Source organism: Sapajus apella, unplaced genomic scaffold (genome assembly GCF_009761245.1).
Source record: "Sapajus apella isolate SASKATOON/1434 unplaced genomic scaffold, GSC_monkey_1.0 scaffold40, whole genome shotgun sequence".
In the NCBI taxonomy this organism is placed as follows: Eukaryota; Metazoa; Chordata; class Mammalia; order Primates; family Cebidae; genus Sapajus; species Sapajus apella.
In genome coordinates this window covers 1,116,732-1,131,338 of record NW_022436980.1, presented here as the reverse complement: position 1 = coordinate 1,131,338, position 14,607 = coordinate 1,116,732, and the positions used below count along the sequence as shown (strand labels likewise).

General features: G+C 38.9%; 1 protein-coding gene and 1 non-coding gene across 2 annotated transcripts in view; both read right to left on the bottom strand.

Moving 5' to 3' along the window:
• Positions 1 to 14,607, bottom strand: part of GPR156 (G protein-coupled receptor 156) — a 75,831-nt gene that overhangs the window by 37,249 nt on the left and 23,975 nt on the right. The gene's annotated exons all lie outside the window — the stretch shown is intronic.
• On the bottom strand, positions 5,270 to 5,372 carry LOC116565618. Its single transcript, XR_004275537.1, has one exon. It is a non-coding gene; the product is annotated as a U6 spliceosomal RNA (small nuclear RNA).

Below are 14,607 nucleotides of genomic sequence, written 5' to 3'. Positions count from 1 at the left end.
GCTGGGGCTACAGGTGCACACCATCAAACCCAGTTAATTTTTATTTCTTTTGTAGAGACAAGGTCTCACTATGTTTCCCAGGCTGGTCTCGAATTCCTGGACTCAAGCAATCCTCCCACCTTGGCCTCCCAAAGGGTTGGGATTACAGGCGTGAGCAACCTCTCCTGGCCAGGATCAACTTTAAAAGCATCCTTGCAACTATTTTAAAAGCTGAAATACGGAAATTTGGATATAAGACTAAATGCCCATTATCTCATTATCATGGCTGAAGTTTAGGAGCAGTGGTGAAAAAGCAGACTGATAAATTCAAGATAAGTTGGTGATGAGGAGGGGGAAAAGTCCTAAAGGATACCTTTACTGGAAGGGAAGTTTGTGTGGCTTTACTTAGGACTATTATGGGCACATTCTGCATTTTTTTGGTTTGCTTTCAAAAAATTACTTTCTATTATTTTTGCCATATCTCATACAATTATATTTTAAATGTGCTTTTAAATGCCGTAAGCACAAAAAAATCGTCTTTTCACCTAAAACCTCAGGCTCTAGGGTTACAACCCCGGCATGTGTCGTAATTTATGAGGCAGTGATTTCAACTTCCTTTCTCCGCTTAGCTGCAGGAAAAGGCCTTGAGCAATTCCTGGCAGGAGACTTGTAGCTATTCCAAAGGGCAGAGCAGATGTCCTGATTTTAAGTAGGGCATGAAGCACAAGCACAATTGGCCATAGGAAACATCCAATTACAAGAAGTCACTGCTAAAGCTGAATATTGTGGGCTACCAGGTGACATGTTAATAGATCTCTCTGAGGCAGAAGAGATTGCCTGCCATTCTGGGGAAGTTTCCATTTTCTCTTTCCTTCCTTCCTTCCCTTTCTTCCCCTCCTTCCCTTCTTTCTTTTAATGGACTTTCATTCTTATTGCCCAGGCTTGAGTGAGTGGTATGATCTCGGCTCACTGCAACCTCCACCTCCCAGATTCAAGCAATTCTCCTGCCTCAGCCTCCTGAGTAGCTGGGATTACAGACATGCTCCACCATGCCCAGCTAATTTTTGTATTTTTAGTAGAGACAGGGTTTCTCCATGTTGGTCAGGCTGGTCTTGAACTCCTGACCTCAGGTGATCCGCCCACCTCAGCCTCCCGAAGTTCTGGGATTACAGGCATGAGCCACCACACCTAGCCTCTTTCCTCTCTTTCTTATCTTCGGGTCAGCGGTAGAACTCTGGGCCTTGGTGTATCTTGGTATTGGAGAGGAATCCTGAACAATGACAGCTGCTGGAATGGTTCCCCACTAAGCCAGAATCTAGGAATTCATGATGCTGGGACTGGGTTTTACTCAGTTTTGTCCCCATCAGCACCTTCTACCAGGCCCCAAGCCTCATAGAAACTTATTAAATGCTTGTTACACTGGATAAATCATTAGAATAGAAGGTTCAGTACTTGGAAGAGATGAAAGGAAGGGTGCTCTACAGGAAGGACTTGCTTGCTCCCATCTATCTACACCCACCATCTCTCCATGGCAGGACTGGAGTCCTTGGGTTCTGAGGAACACAGATTGAAAATCAGTGATCTGACCTGACTCCTTCATTTTAAGATGAAGAAATCTACATGCTGCCTTATGGCCAGATAGGACCATGTAAATTCAGATGTCCTGACTCCTGTTTCCATCACACTGATTAATGAACACCCAGGGTCTTCCTGCTCTGGTTTTTAACATCATGTGGTAGTGCTGGTAGGCCAAGAATTTTCATCTGCCTCTTCGACTGAGGATCCACAAAGTCCCTATTTATAGCCGGTAGTGTCATCAAGAGGAGACAGAGAGGAAGCCACGAATCCCCTGGGGGCACAGAGCTTCCAGAGCCTTCTGATGGGTTTTGTCTGTCCCTTTAGATTCTGACTGCTGGCTTGGAATTTGGACCTTGGCACAATTTCCATGACACCTCTAGATTTACCTACTGACTGAACTCCAGACTGAATTCTTGCTACAGTCAGCTCTGGGTTATTGGTTTCTGTCATGTCTAGTGTCTCCATTGGCTCCAGCAATGACCTGGAAGGGTCTGCGCCAGGCTGTGGCAGGACTTCCATAGTCTGCCATGTAATGTGATGTAAAAAGAACAACTAATAGGCATTGGTTATGTGTTTAAGTGTCTTTTATGGATTACTACTGAAGTAACTGTAGTGGAAAGAGCTTGGGCTTTGAAATCAGACTGGCCAGGTTTACTGTGGTGTTTATAGATGCTGGAGATTTGCCTAACCACTCTGAAGCAGTTTCCTCATCTGAAAATGGGGAAAATAGTATTTATCCTGCATGATATAAAGGCTAGAGATAATGTATTTAAAGTGCAAAGCACATAAAAGACATATAATAGAAAGTAACAACTATTAATTTTAAATTGTATTTACATGTATAGGGACTGAGGGCTGATATAATTTATGAGTTTGAAGTACTGAAGGATCCTGAAGAAACTTTCATCAAAAATTACATTATGGTCAGAATCATCTGAGTGTATTATTGTTACTTCTTAGAAAATTGGTAATGGCATAGAATAGTATTAAATGTGCTAGGTGGTTGCTAGGTGCTCTACGTAGAAAATCTAATGTAATCAGCATTCTGAGATAAATAGTATCATTACTCCTGTTTTTAAATAGAGAAACAGGGTTTAGCAAAGTTCAAAAGAACAACCAAGCCACTGGATTTGAGGCTTGGTTTGATTCCCAAGCCTGAGTTCTTACACTATTTAATCTTTCACTGTTTGCACACATAACCTTTTGTGACCATTGTTAAGAAGGAATCCTCTTCCCCTCCTCTCTGTTTTCCCTATTGAGAAAGAGGAGGCCTACTGAGGAGAGATTCCCTCCCCTCATTCCCCATGTGGGAAGCTGATGAGAAGGAAGCTTTCATTTTCCTATCCACCTTAGTATTAGCACCTCCCCAAGCCAGGAGTGACAAGTTTGAGAGGTGTGGCTTATGATCTACCAAATGCTCTTCAGGTTAGGAATCTCTACTTCCTTGTACCCCTTTTTCCACCTCCACTGGGCAGTGAGCACTCCACTTCCTGGGCCCTGTGTTAGCATTATGTCAAGCAGTGCTTTTTAATTTAGCTTTCATCAGAAATCCCTGTGCTTTATTTTCCTCAAAAACTTCATTTTGAAATTATTTAAGACTCGCAAGAAGTTGCAAAAACAATACAGAGAGTTCCCGTGTATTCTTTACCCAGCTTTCACCAATAACATCTTACATAACCAGAGTTCATAATCAAAATCAGGAAATTGACAGTGGTGCAATACTATTATATAAACTACAGACCCTATTTAAATTTTGCCAGTGTTTATGTGTATTGTGGGTGTAGTTCTATGAAATTTATCACATATATAGATTTCTATGAAATTCACGTAATTACTGTCAATACTGAACTATTCCGTCACACATACTCACTTACAAACACAACTCTCTCACGCTCTCCTTTATAGTCACACACTTCCCCAACCTAACTCCTAGCAACCACGAATCCATTCTCCATCACTATAAGTTTGTCTTTTGAGTATGCTGTGTAGAACTGGACTCTTACACTGTATAAGCTTGTGAGACTGACATTTGTCATGCAGCATATGCTCTTGAGCTCCATCCAAGTTGTTGCATGTATCAATACTTTGTTTCATGTTTATTGGTAGCTAGTAGTCTATTGTATGGATGTCCCACAGTTTATCCATTCACCTCCTTGAAGGATATTTGAGTTTCCAGTTTTTTTTCTCGCAGCTTTATTAAAGTATAATTGACAAATATTGTATATTTATGGTGTACGACATGGTATTTTGATATCTGTATATATTGTGAAATAATTAAAATTATTAAATCAATTTAATTAACATCTATCACTGCACATACTTATCATTTTTTTGTGGCGAGAACATTTAAGACTCTCCTGGAATTCTTCAAGTATACGACTCGTTATTACTAACTATAGACATTATGTTGTATGGCTCTCCACAACTTATTCATCCCACCTGGAACTTTGTGCCCTTTGATCTAACATCATCTCCCCATTTCTATCAATCACATCTACCCTAGTCTGTGACAACCGCCATTCTACTCTCTGGTTGTATGAGTTCAACTTTTTTTTTTCCATTGATTTATTTTATTGCATTTTAGGTTTTGGGGTACATGTGAAGAACATGCAAGATTGTTGCATAGGTACACACGTGGCAGTGTGATTTGCTGCCTTCCTCCCCATCACCTACATCTGGCATCTCTCCCCTTGCTATCTCTTCCCAACTCCCCACCCCCCACCGTCCCTCACCTATTTCCCCCCAGCTGACCCCAGTGAGTAGTGCTCCCCTCCCTGTGTCCATGTGTTCTCATTGTTCAGCACCTGCCTATGAGTGAGAACATGCGGTGTTTGATCTGCTCTTCTGTCAGTTTGCTGAGAATGATGGTTTCCAGGTTCATCCATGTCCCTACAAAGGACACGAACTCATCGTTTTTGATGGCTGCATAATATTCCATGGTGTATATGTGCCACATTTTACCTGACCAGTCTATCATCGATGGGCATTTGGGTTGGTTCCAGGTTTTTGCTATTATAAACAGTGCTGCAATGAACATTCGTGTGCACGTGTCCTTATAGTAGAACGATTTATAATCCTTTGGATATATACCCAGTAATGAGATTGCTGGGTCAAATGGAATTTCTATTTCTAGGTCCTTGAGGAATCGCCACACTGTCTTCCACAATGGCTGAACTAATTTACACTCCCACCAACAGTGTAAAAGTGTTCCTATTTCTCCACATCCTCTCCAGCATCTCTTGTCTCTAGATTTTTTAATGATAGCCATTGTAACTGGTGTGAGATGGTATCTCAATGTTGTTTTGATTTGCATTTCTCTGATGACCAGTGATGATGAGCATTTTTTCATATGTTTTTTGGCCTCACATATGTCTTCTTTTGTAAAGTACCTGTTCATATCCTTTGCCCACTTTTGAATGGGTTTGTTAGTTTTTTCTTGTAAATCTGTTTTAGTTCTTTGTAAATTCTGGATATCAGCCCTTTGTTAGATGGGTAAACTGCAAAAATTTTTTCCCATTCTGTTGGTTGCCGATTCACTCTAATGACTGTTTCTTTTGCTGTGCAGAAGCTGTGGAGTTTGATTAGGTCCCGTTTGTCTATTTTGGCTTTTGTTGTCAATGCTTTTGGTGTTTTGGTCATGAAGTCCTTGCCTACGCCTATGTCCTGAATGGTTTTGCCTAGATTTTCTTCTAGGGTTTTTATGGTGTTAGGTAAAAATATGGAACACTTCATGAATTTGTGTGTCATCCTTGTGCAGGGGCCATGCTAATCTTCTCTGTATCGTTCCAATTTTAGTATACAGCTAGTGCTCAACTTACGACCACGATTGGTTCCGACAGACCAGTCATAACACGATTTGGTCATAAGTTGAGTAGGCTATATGCACGCGGAGATGGTAGTGCTCCGGAAGCTGGTCCGCACTGTCGTATGCCCAGCTGGGCAACGTTTGCGCTGCCAGACGTGGAACAGTCGTGGCTAGTGATTGTGGTCGTAAAGTCGAATAGTCATAAGTTGCATAGGTCGTAAGTCGATCAATACCTGTATGTGCTGCCGAAGCGAGCACAAGTTCAACTTTTTTAGATTCCACATATAAGTGAGATCATGTAGTATTTGTTATTCTATGTCTTGCTTATTTCACCTAGCATAACGTCTTTCAGGTTCATCCATGTTTTTGCAAATAACAGGATTTCCTTCTTTAAGGCTGAATAGTACTCCATTGTGTGTGTGTGTGTGTATAACATTTTCTTTATCCATTCATTAGTAAATGAACGCTTAGGTTGGTTCCGTATCTTGGGCTATTGGGAATAATGTTGCAGTGAACATGGGAGCTCAGATATCTTTTCCATACACTGATTTCATTTTCTTTAGATATATACCCAGAAGTAGAATTGCTTGATTATATAATTCTATTTGTAATTTTTTGAGGAACCTCTATACTGTTTTCCATAATAGTTGTACTAATGTACATTCTCACAAATAGTGTACAGGGTTTCCTTTTCTCCACATCCTCTGCAGTACTTGTTGTCTCTCATCTTTTTCATAATAAGAGGTATGAAATAATAACTCATGGTTTTAATTTGCATTTCTTGGTGATCAGTGATGTGAGCATTTTTTTCATAAACCTGCTGGACATTTGTATGTTTTCTTTTGAGAAATGTCTATTCAGGTACTTTGTCCACTTTTTATTGGATTATTTTTTTTCTTGCTGTTGAGTTCCTTATATTCTTTGAATGTTTACCCCTTACCAGATGGATGGTTTGCAAATATTTTCTCCCATTCCGTAGGTTGTCTCTTTGCTCTCTTCATTGTTTCCATTACTGTGCAAAAATTTTTTAGTTTAATCCTATTTGTCTATTTTTTATTTTGTTGCCTGAGCTTTTGGGGCCATAACGAAAAAAATCATTGCCCAGACGAATGGCAGAAGCTCTTCTCCTACACATTCTTCTGATAGTTTTTTAGTATCAGGTCTTACATTTAAGCTTTTAATCCATTTTTGAGTTGATTTTTTTGTATATGGTATAAGGATCAGTTTCTTTCTTTTTTTTTTTTTTTTTTTTTTTTTTTTTTGAGACAGGGTCTCACTCTGCCTTCTAGGCTAGAGTGCAGTGGTGCAATCTCCACTCACTGCAACTTCTGCCTCCCGGTTTCAAGAGATTCTCCTGCTTCAGCATCCTGAGTAGCTGGGATTACAAGCACATGCCACCACACCCGGCTAATTTTTATATTTTTAGTAGAGATGGGGTTTCACCATGTTGGCCAGGCTGGTCTTGAACTCCTGATCTCAAGTGATCCAACCACCTTGGCCCCCCAAAATGCTGGGGTAACAGGTGCAATTTCATTCTTTTGCATGTGGATACACAGTTGTCCCAACAACATTTATTGAAGAGGCTGTCCTTTCCCTTTTGTGTTTTCTTGGTACTTTTGTCAAAAATCAATTGACTGTAAGCACATGGATTTATTTTTGGGCTCTCTATTCTGTTCAATTGATTTATATGTCTGTTTTTATGCCAGCATCATGCTGTTTTGATTATTACAGATTTGTAGATTTTGAAATCAGGTAGCCTAGAGTGATATCTCCAGCTTTGTTCTTTTTGCTGAAGATTGTTTTGGCTCTTTGGGGTCTTTTGTGGTCTCATAAAAATTTGTATTTTTTTTTTATATTTGTGAAAAACACCTTTGGAATTTTGGTAGGATTGCATTGCATTTGTAGATTACTTTGGTGGTATGGCTATTTTAACAATATAAATTTTTTTCAACCCATGAATATGGGATATCTTTCATTTGTGTCTTCTTCATTTATTTCATCAGTGTTTTATAGTTTTCAGTGTACAGGTCTTTAATCTTTTAGGTTAAATTGGTTCCCAAGTTTTCATTTTTTGATGTGATTATAAATGGAATTGTTTTCTTGATTTCTTTTTTGATTGTTAATGTTTCTAGTTTTTGGCTATTACAAACAGAGCTGCTAAAAACATCTGCATACAAGTTTTTGTGTAAACATAGGTAGTCACTTCTCTAGGGTAAATACACAGGAGTACAACTGCTGAATCACATAGTGAGGGAACAATTTTATAAGAAATTTCTAAAGTGTTTTCCAGAGTAGGTATATCAGCAATGTATGAGAAATTCAGCTTCTCTTCATCCTTGCTGACATTTGCTTTGTTTTTTATTGTTCTTTAAAAAACTTATTTTAAGCTCAGGGGTACAAGTGTAGGTTTGTTACATAGGTAAATTAGTATCACTGGAGTTTGCTGTACAGATGATTTCATCACACAGGTATTAATCCTTGTACCCACTGGTTATTACCTTGCTGACATTTGTTATTGTCAGTGTGTATGTTTTTGGTTTATGTGGTGTTTATCAACCTTTAAGAGTAAATGTCTTGGATGCCATTTGATTTAGCTCTCTCTATGTCCTCTAACTAGACTGAATCCTAGAGGGAATTGGGTATATTTTAGTATGTTGAATTCTTATCAAGCACCTGTTATGTGCCAGACACTATGGCAGGTGTCAGAACACAAAACATTGTATTTGACTTTGAAGACTCACAACTTAGCAGATCAGATAAATAAGTGAACAAGTAAACACGGTTATTAAATAATACAATAAGTAATACAGGTATATGTAAAGTGATATGGCCATTGATAAATAAATTGTTCCCTAGAACAGTGATTCTTAAATTTTAGAATGCATCAGAATCAGCTGGTGGATGTGTTAAAATTCACATTGCTGGTCCTCATCACACAAAGTTTTGGATTAAATAGAGTCTAAAGTGGGGCCCCCAAGAAGTTGCATTCTAACAAGTTTCCAGGTGATACTGCTGCTGCTGGCCCAGGGCCCGTATTTTGAAGACAGAAATTTGTCTTAAAGGATAGGAGTTTGTCAGGTGAGAAATGAGAAGAGTTGTGAAACAAGGAAGAGTATGAGCAAAGACATGGTAATGAATGTGCATGGAATGCTCAAGGAATGGCCAGTGTCCTGTATGACCAGACACTGGTCATACAGGGGAAACTTAATTTAAAGGGGAAAAGTGGAAATTTTATTTTAGGGCCAGGCTACAAAAAACGTTAAATGCTTACCTAAGGAGTTATGTAGGCAGTAGAAGTCTGGGTTTTAAAACTAGTTTGTGTTTGGGGAAAAAAAATGCTGGCAAGAGATCAGTAGCTGTAAAAGTGGGCAAGATGAGTTAGGGGACTATTGCAATAGTCCAGATGAAAAACAAATGAAGACCATAGTTGGGCAATGAAGATGGACAATAGGAGACAGATTTGAAAGACATTTCAGAGGTTAAATATCTAAGATCTGGTAACTAGCTGGATGTGTAGGGAGACAAAGGAATCCAGAATGAGAATGGGTGGATAATAATGCTATTAACCACAACAGGAATTACACAGAGTGAGAGAAAGATTGCTGGTAATATATTAATCTGGTTTTGCTTACTGGATCAGAATCAACTATACAACATCTATATGATTATATCAACTATGAATTAGAAAATGGGATGAGAGGCGGGGCTAGGATATGTCACAGGAGAGGTTAAAACAAGGTGAAGGATATAGTGTAAGAAGTGGATAGAGACTGGAACCCAGAGTGTTATCAAAATTAAGTAGATAAGGCTTGTCTGAATGGAGTAGTGTTTACAATTAATTGATCACAACCAATTACAGATTTCTTTGTTACTTCTCCATTCCCACTGCTTCATTTGACTAGCCTTTAAAAAAAAAAAAAAAAGAAAGAAAGAAAGAAATACCTAAGTAATTCTGGAGCCAGTGAAGGTCGCTGGTAAGAAGCAGAGAGGTAAAACCAGGACATTCACATATGTTAAAAGTTAAGAAAAGAGGTTTCAGAAAGGAGGAACAAAAGAGACAGTTAATGGTGTCATATATCTAAAGGCTAAAAAGAATGAAGTCTAAAAAGAGATCTGTTGATTTAATGACTTTGGTAACAACTCAGATTTAGTGACCTTTCAATGGAGTTAGCAGAATGGGTTGAAGAATGAATTGGAGAAGAGAAAGTGAGGTGGCTAGGGAAGACTATGCACTTAGGAGGCTTGGCGGTAATAGGAGCAGGAAGACAAGAGCAGTGGCTTTAGGGAGAGGCAAGACAAGAAAAAAGGTTTTTCTGGAGGCCTTCAGAAATCTCAAGAGAAACACCAAGAGTTTCCAGTGATTTATCAGTATCTAGTCTGCCTACTAGACTTGAAATATGCAAAACACAAAAAACTATTTAATTACCTGCTATGGATCCATTAGTAGTAGGTAATTTGAATGTGCTGTCACTCTGTTATCTTTCTCAATACATTCAGAGGCATTTAATTAGTTTGGTCTATTGTCTTTGGTACCTGAGCACTCCCTGTGCCCCCTTATTCTCAGTAAAAGATCCCACTGCTATTCCAGCCTCTTCCTTTTAATAGATTTTAAATAATCCCTTTATGTGTTTTGGACTCTCTTCAAAAGTGTTTCTCAAAGTCTTTTGTCCTATTTTGTACCTAACCTAATACACTCTGTGGTCTTCCTGCGCTCCTCTGGGGAGCTTTTTACATTCTTTGAGAGATGTCATTTTCCCTCCACAATAACCACTGTGACTGTCACATTTATATGTGATTGGATTAAAAAAATTCCCAGATACTCTTTTCCTATGCTTCCAATAAAGTCTCTTAAAATAGGCTCCAATCTTCTTATGCCTTCCAAAAGCCTGCCTTTCCATTTCCTTTTAGCTAATACTCATATTTTTTTCAGTTTCCTTAATGAACATTGAATAATTGACATAAATTATCTGGGCTTAAAGATTTAATTATCATGATCACTCATACTTATTGGCTCTCCCCATGGTTACCTCATAAAACCAGCTCCTGCTCACTAGGCAAGAACCACAGCCAGGAAAATTTTGTCTAGCTATAGGTGGTTTGACACTTCCTGTTATAGGAAAGTTCATCAATATTTGTTAAAAATCTTACCTCTATTTTTTCACCTGATTAGGCATTTTATAATTCACATTTGAGTCAAGTCTCCCATTTTTAATACCTGGCATAACTTCTAAATTACCAAAGCTTTAACATTTTTATATTGGTATCATTAGCTTAGTCATGTGGTCTATAGCAATGACTCTCAGATATTAGAATCAATTGGAGACTTGTTTTGCTTGTTGTTGTTGTTTCTGGAGACTTGTTTTTAAAACTGTTGCCTGGGTCCTACCCTGAGATATTATCATTTAACTGGCCTAGGGTAAAGCCTGAGCCTCAGGATTTTAGCAAACTTTAATGTGAACCAAGTTTAAGAACTATTGATTTAAGAACATTTCTTCTCCTTCTCCTCTTTTTCCTCTTCCTCTTTCTTCTTTCTCCTCCTCCTTCTCTCCTCTTCCTTATTCTTCCTTCTTTTTTCTTCTTTTCTCCTTTTTTCTTTTTTTTTTTCAGAGATGTGGGCTCACTCTGTCACCTAGGCTGAAGAGCAGTGGTGCAATCATAGCTCACTGAAACATCAAACTGGGCTGAGGCAATCCTCCCACCTCAGCCTCCTGAGTGGCTGAGACTATAGGCCAACTGATTTAAGTATATTTCCATGACAATATATTTATTTATTTAGAGACAGAGTCTCACTCTGTCACCCAGGCTGGATTGCAGTGGCACAATCTAGGCTCACTGAAACCTCCGCTTCCCAGCTTCAAGTGATTCTCCTGCCTCAGCCTCCAGAATAGCTGGAATTATAGGCATGTGTCACCATGCCCGGCTAATTTTTGTATTTTTAGTAGAAATGGGGTTTCACCATGTTGGCCAGGCTGGTCTCAAACTCCTGACTTCAATTGATCTGCTCACCTCAGCCTCCCAAAGTGCTAGGATTACAGGCATGAGCCACTGCACCCAGCTCTAAGACAATTGAATTTTCTTAATGCAAAGGATTTGAATACACATTTCTCCAAAGAAGATATGCAAATGGGTAATAAGTACATAAAAGCATCATTGGTCATAGGGGAAATATAACTCAAAACCACAATGAGATACGAAGTAGAATAGCTAGAATTAAAAAGGCAGATAATTTAAAAAAGTGTTGGTGATGATGTGGAGAAACTGAAACCCTCATACATTGTTAGTGTGATTGTGAAATGGTATAGTCATTTTGAAAAATAGTTCTACACTTATGTTAAACACAAAGTCACCATATAACCCAGGAACTCCACTGCTAGGTATATACCCAAGATAACTAAAAACATACGTTCATGAAAAAGCTGGTACACAAATGTTCACAGCAGCATATGATTCACAAGAGCCTCAACGTAGAAACAACAGAGACCATCAACTGATGAATGGATAAACAAAATGTGGAATATCCATATAATGGGATGTTCAGCCATAAAAAGAAATAAAGTAATGCTTTATGCGACAACACGGGGAAACCTTATAAACATTGTGCTAAGATTATGTTACAGGAAAAAAGCCAGACACAAAGGGCCCCATGTTCAATAATTCTAGTTATATGAAATGTCCAGACTAGGCAAATCTATAGAGATAGAAAATAGACTTGTGGTTTCCAGGTGTGGGAGGAAGAGAGCAATGAGGACAGACTGATAACAGGTACAAGGTTTTGTTGGCAGGTGACTAAAATGTTCTGGAATTAGATAGTGATGGTGGTTACCCAACCTTGTGAATATACTAAAAACTATGAAATTGCAAACTTTAAGGAGAACTTCATGGTATGTGAAGAATATCTCAAAAGGAAAACAGAGTAAGTATATTCCTATTGTTATTGTATGTGTCCAAGGAATTCTTATTCATAGATATTGGAGAAAGACTCTCCTTGCCAAGAACACTTCTATTGTTCGATTGTTCATTGTATATCTCATACAAAACTACGCCACCTCTTTTCTCTTCTTCTGAGAGCTTAAAGCCCAGGGTAGCGTCTCACAAAGTACCAGAATGAAACATTTGGCTTTAGTCACCTTTGCTCAAGGATACAAGGAAAACAAATTCCAGTGAGATAACTAGAATGGCAGGGTCTCTACTGAAGACAGACAATTCTGTGGCTTGGAAAGAAGGCTAGTGAAGATATGATCGAAACCTATCAAATCACAAAGAGATCCCAACTATGGCAAATGAAATCCTAGAAGACTTGAAAGAGAAGTTACAATTTAAAGATTCAGATATGCAAATTTAGGACATGAGAAGTAAAGCGCCAACTTCACAAAACACATAGTAATTTAAGGATGATCATTATCCTCCAGGAAATAGTAACAGGCAATAAAATATAGTTTTAAGAAGATGGTCCCAAAATTGATTACATGATCAAAATGAGTTGCTACTAGTAGGAGTTTTCATTTCTCTTTTTTGGGAGATAGGCCTAACTATGAGGTTGACATTCAGAGGATTAATCTGCCTTCTTATATGAAGGTGTTTGGCATTTAGAGACAAAAATGCTCACAGAATTGAGGCTCAAATGGTGGCAGAAGAGTTTAGACCAGAAAAGTTTAAAATCGTGAGTCTGGGTGGACCCATGGTATTAGGACCCATATGCCAGATATTGGGAACATGAATGTAATAACAAGCAGTGGTGATTTAGGGACTGAACATGCAAGGAAGCCTAAAACCAGAAGATCATTCTGAAGAATAGAAATACAGAAAGAGTCAATGAAAGAGTAAACTGTGAGTTAGTCTATCAAGAGGGTCGAGGAGTGCAGAATATTCTCAGAGCTCCCAGAGAGTGAAGGGTGGTACCAGAAAGGCCCAAGCTAGCCAAGATATCTAAGGCCAAGGTCTTGGATTTTGGAGAGGGGATGAGCCACCAGAAAGGAATAAGCCAACTCTGAATAGGCACAGGCTGCTATTTAGTCTCTGCCCTAGGGAGTGCTGACTGATTTGGGGATGGGGTAGAATGAAAATAAACAGCCCAGGCCCAGGAAGTTCATACTGGATTGTTTGGCAGATTTCCAACATTGAAAGGGCTGTTGCTACTTTGATTTTCACCCAGGCCGGTATCAATATCCCCACGGGTTGGATTTGATAAGACTGCAGGGGTATCTACGTAGTGGGGTTACTTGGGATCTAGAAAGTGTTAGTTACAGTCTGAAGGTTGTAGTGATGCCTACTATAAAATATATTTAGCAGTAAGTAACCCAGACCACTTATTTTCTTGTGCCTAGAGCCCAAGTATGCCCAAATTCTGGCTGATAGTTGTCAGTTAAAAGGGGAGGGGGTGGGCAGTTGCAAAAAGAAAGATAAAGAGATTAGAAAACAAGTGGTTCTTTGCAATCCTAGGCTACAGGGCCATGACACTGTTCCAGAATGAACGTTCTCAGCTGGGAAATAATTGTTCTGATGTTACAGAAACAATATTACCTGTTTGTTTTCCTTTTTGCTCTTTCGTCTTTTCCTCTTTTTTTTTTTTTTAAAGAGCTCAAAGTATATAGGTACAGATGTGTAGAAAAAAACCATGTTTCTAAAAAATTATGCTCACAGATAAGCGTCTTTAATTTGCCAGTTTTTCTGTGCTGAGGCATGTTTTTCAGCAAATGGAACACACTAATAAATCTATCAGGGTCAGAAAGGCAGTGGGGGACAGCTGCAGTGGCACCATCCAGGAGTGACAATGATTAATTCCTACATCTGCTCAGCCAGATAGAAACAAAGGTCACTGTGCATAGATTAGCATCCCAATCACCACCCCCTCCTAATACACACACACACACACACACACACACACACACACACACACACACACAGAGAGAGAGAGAGAGGGAGGGGGGGGGGAGGGAGAGAGAGAGAGAGAGAGAGAGAAAGAATCTTTCACCATTTACAATGGCAAAATTCAAAATGCCTGAAAAATGTTTACTATCTGGCCAAAAGAAACCACAAAATTCAAGTACCTTAGTGGGATGGTGATGGAAGAAGACACAGAATAAGATGAGGCACTGATTACTGTCAGATAACTGTCTAATCTTGTTAGCATCCAAATTGAGTGAAATTTGGATGCTCAGCTACATTTCCAAAAGCAAAGGAAACAGGAAATTTAAGATCAAATCCTGATGCAGTAATTTGATCAAAGTAAGAAAGGCTATTATGGT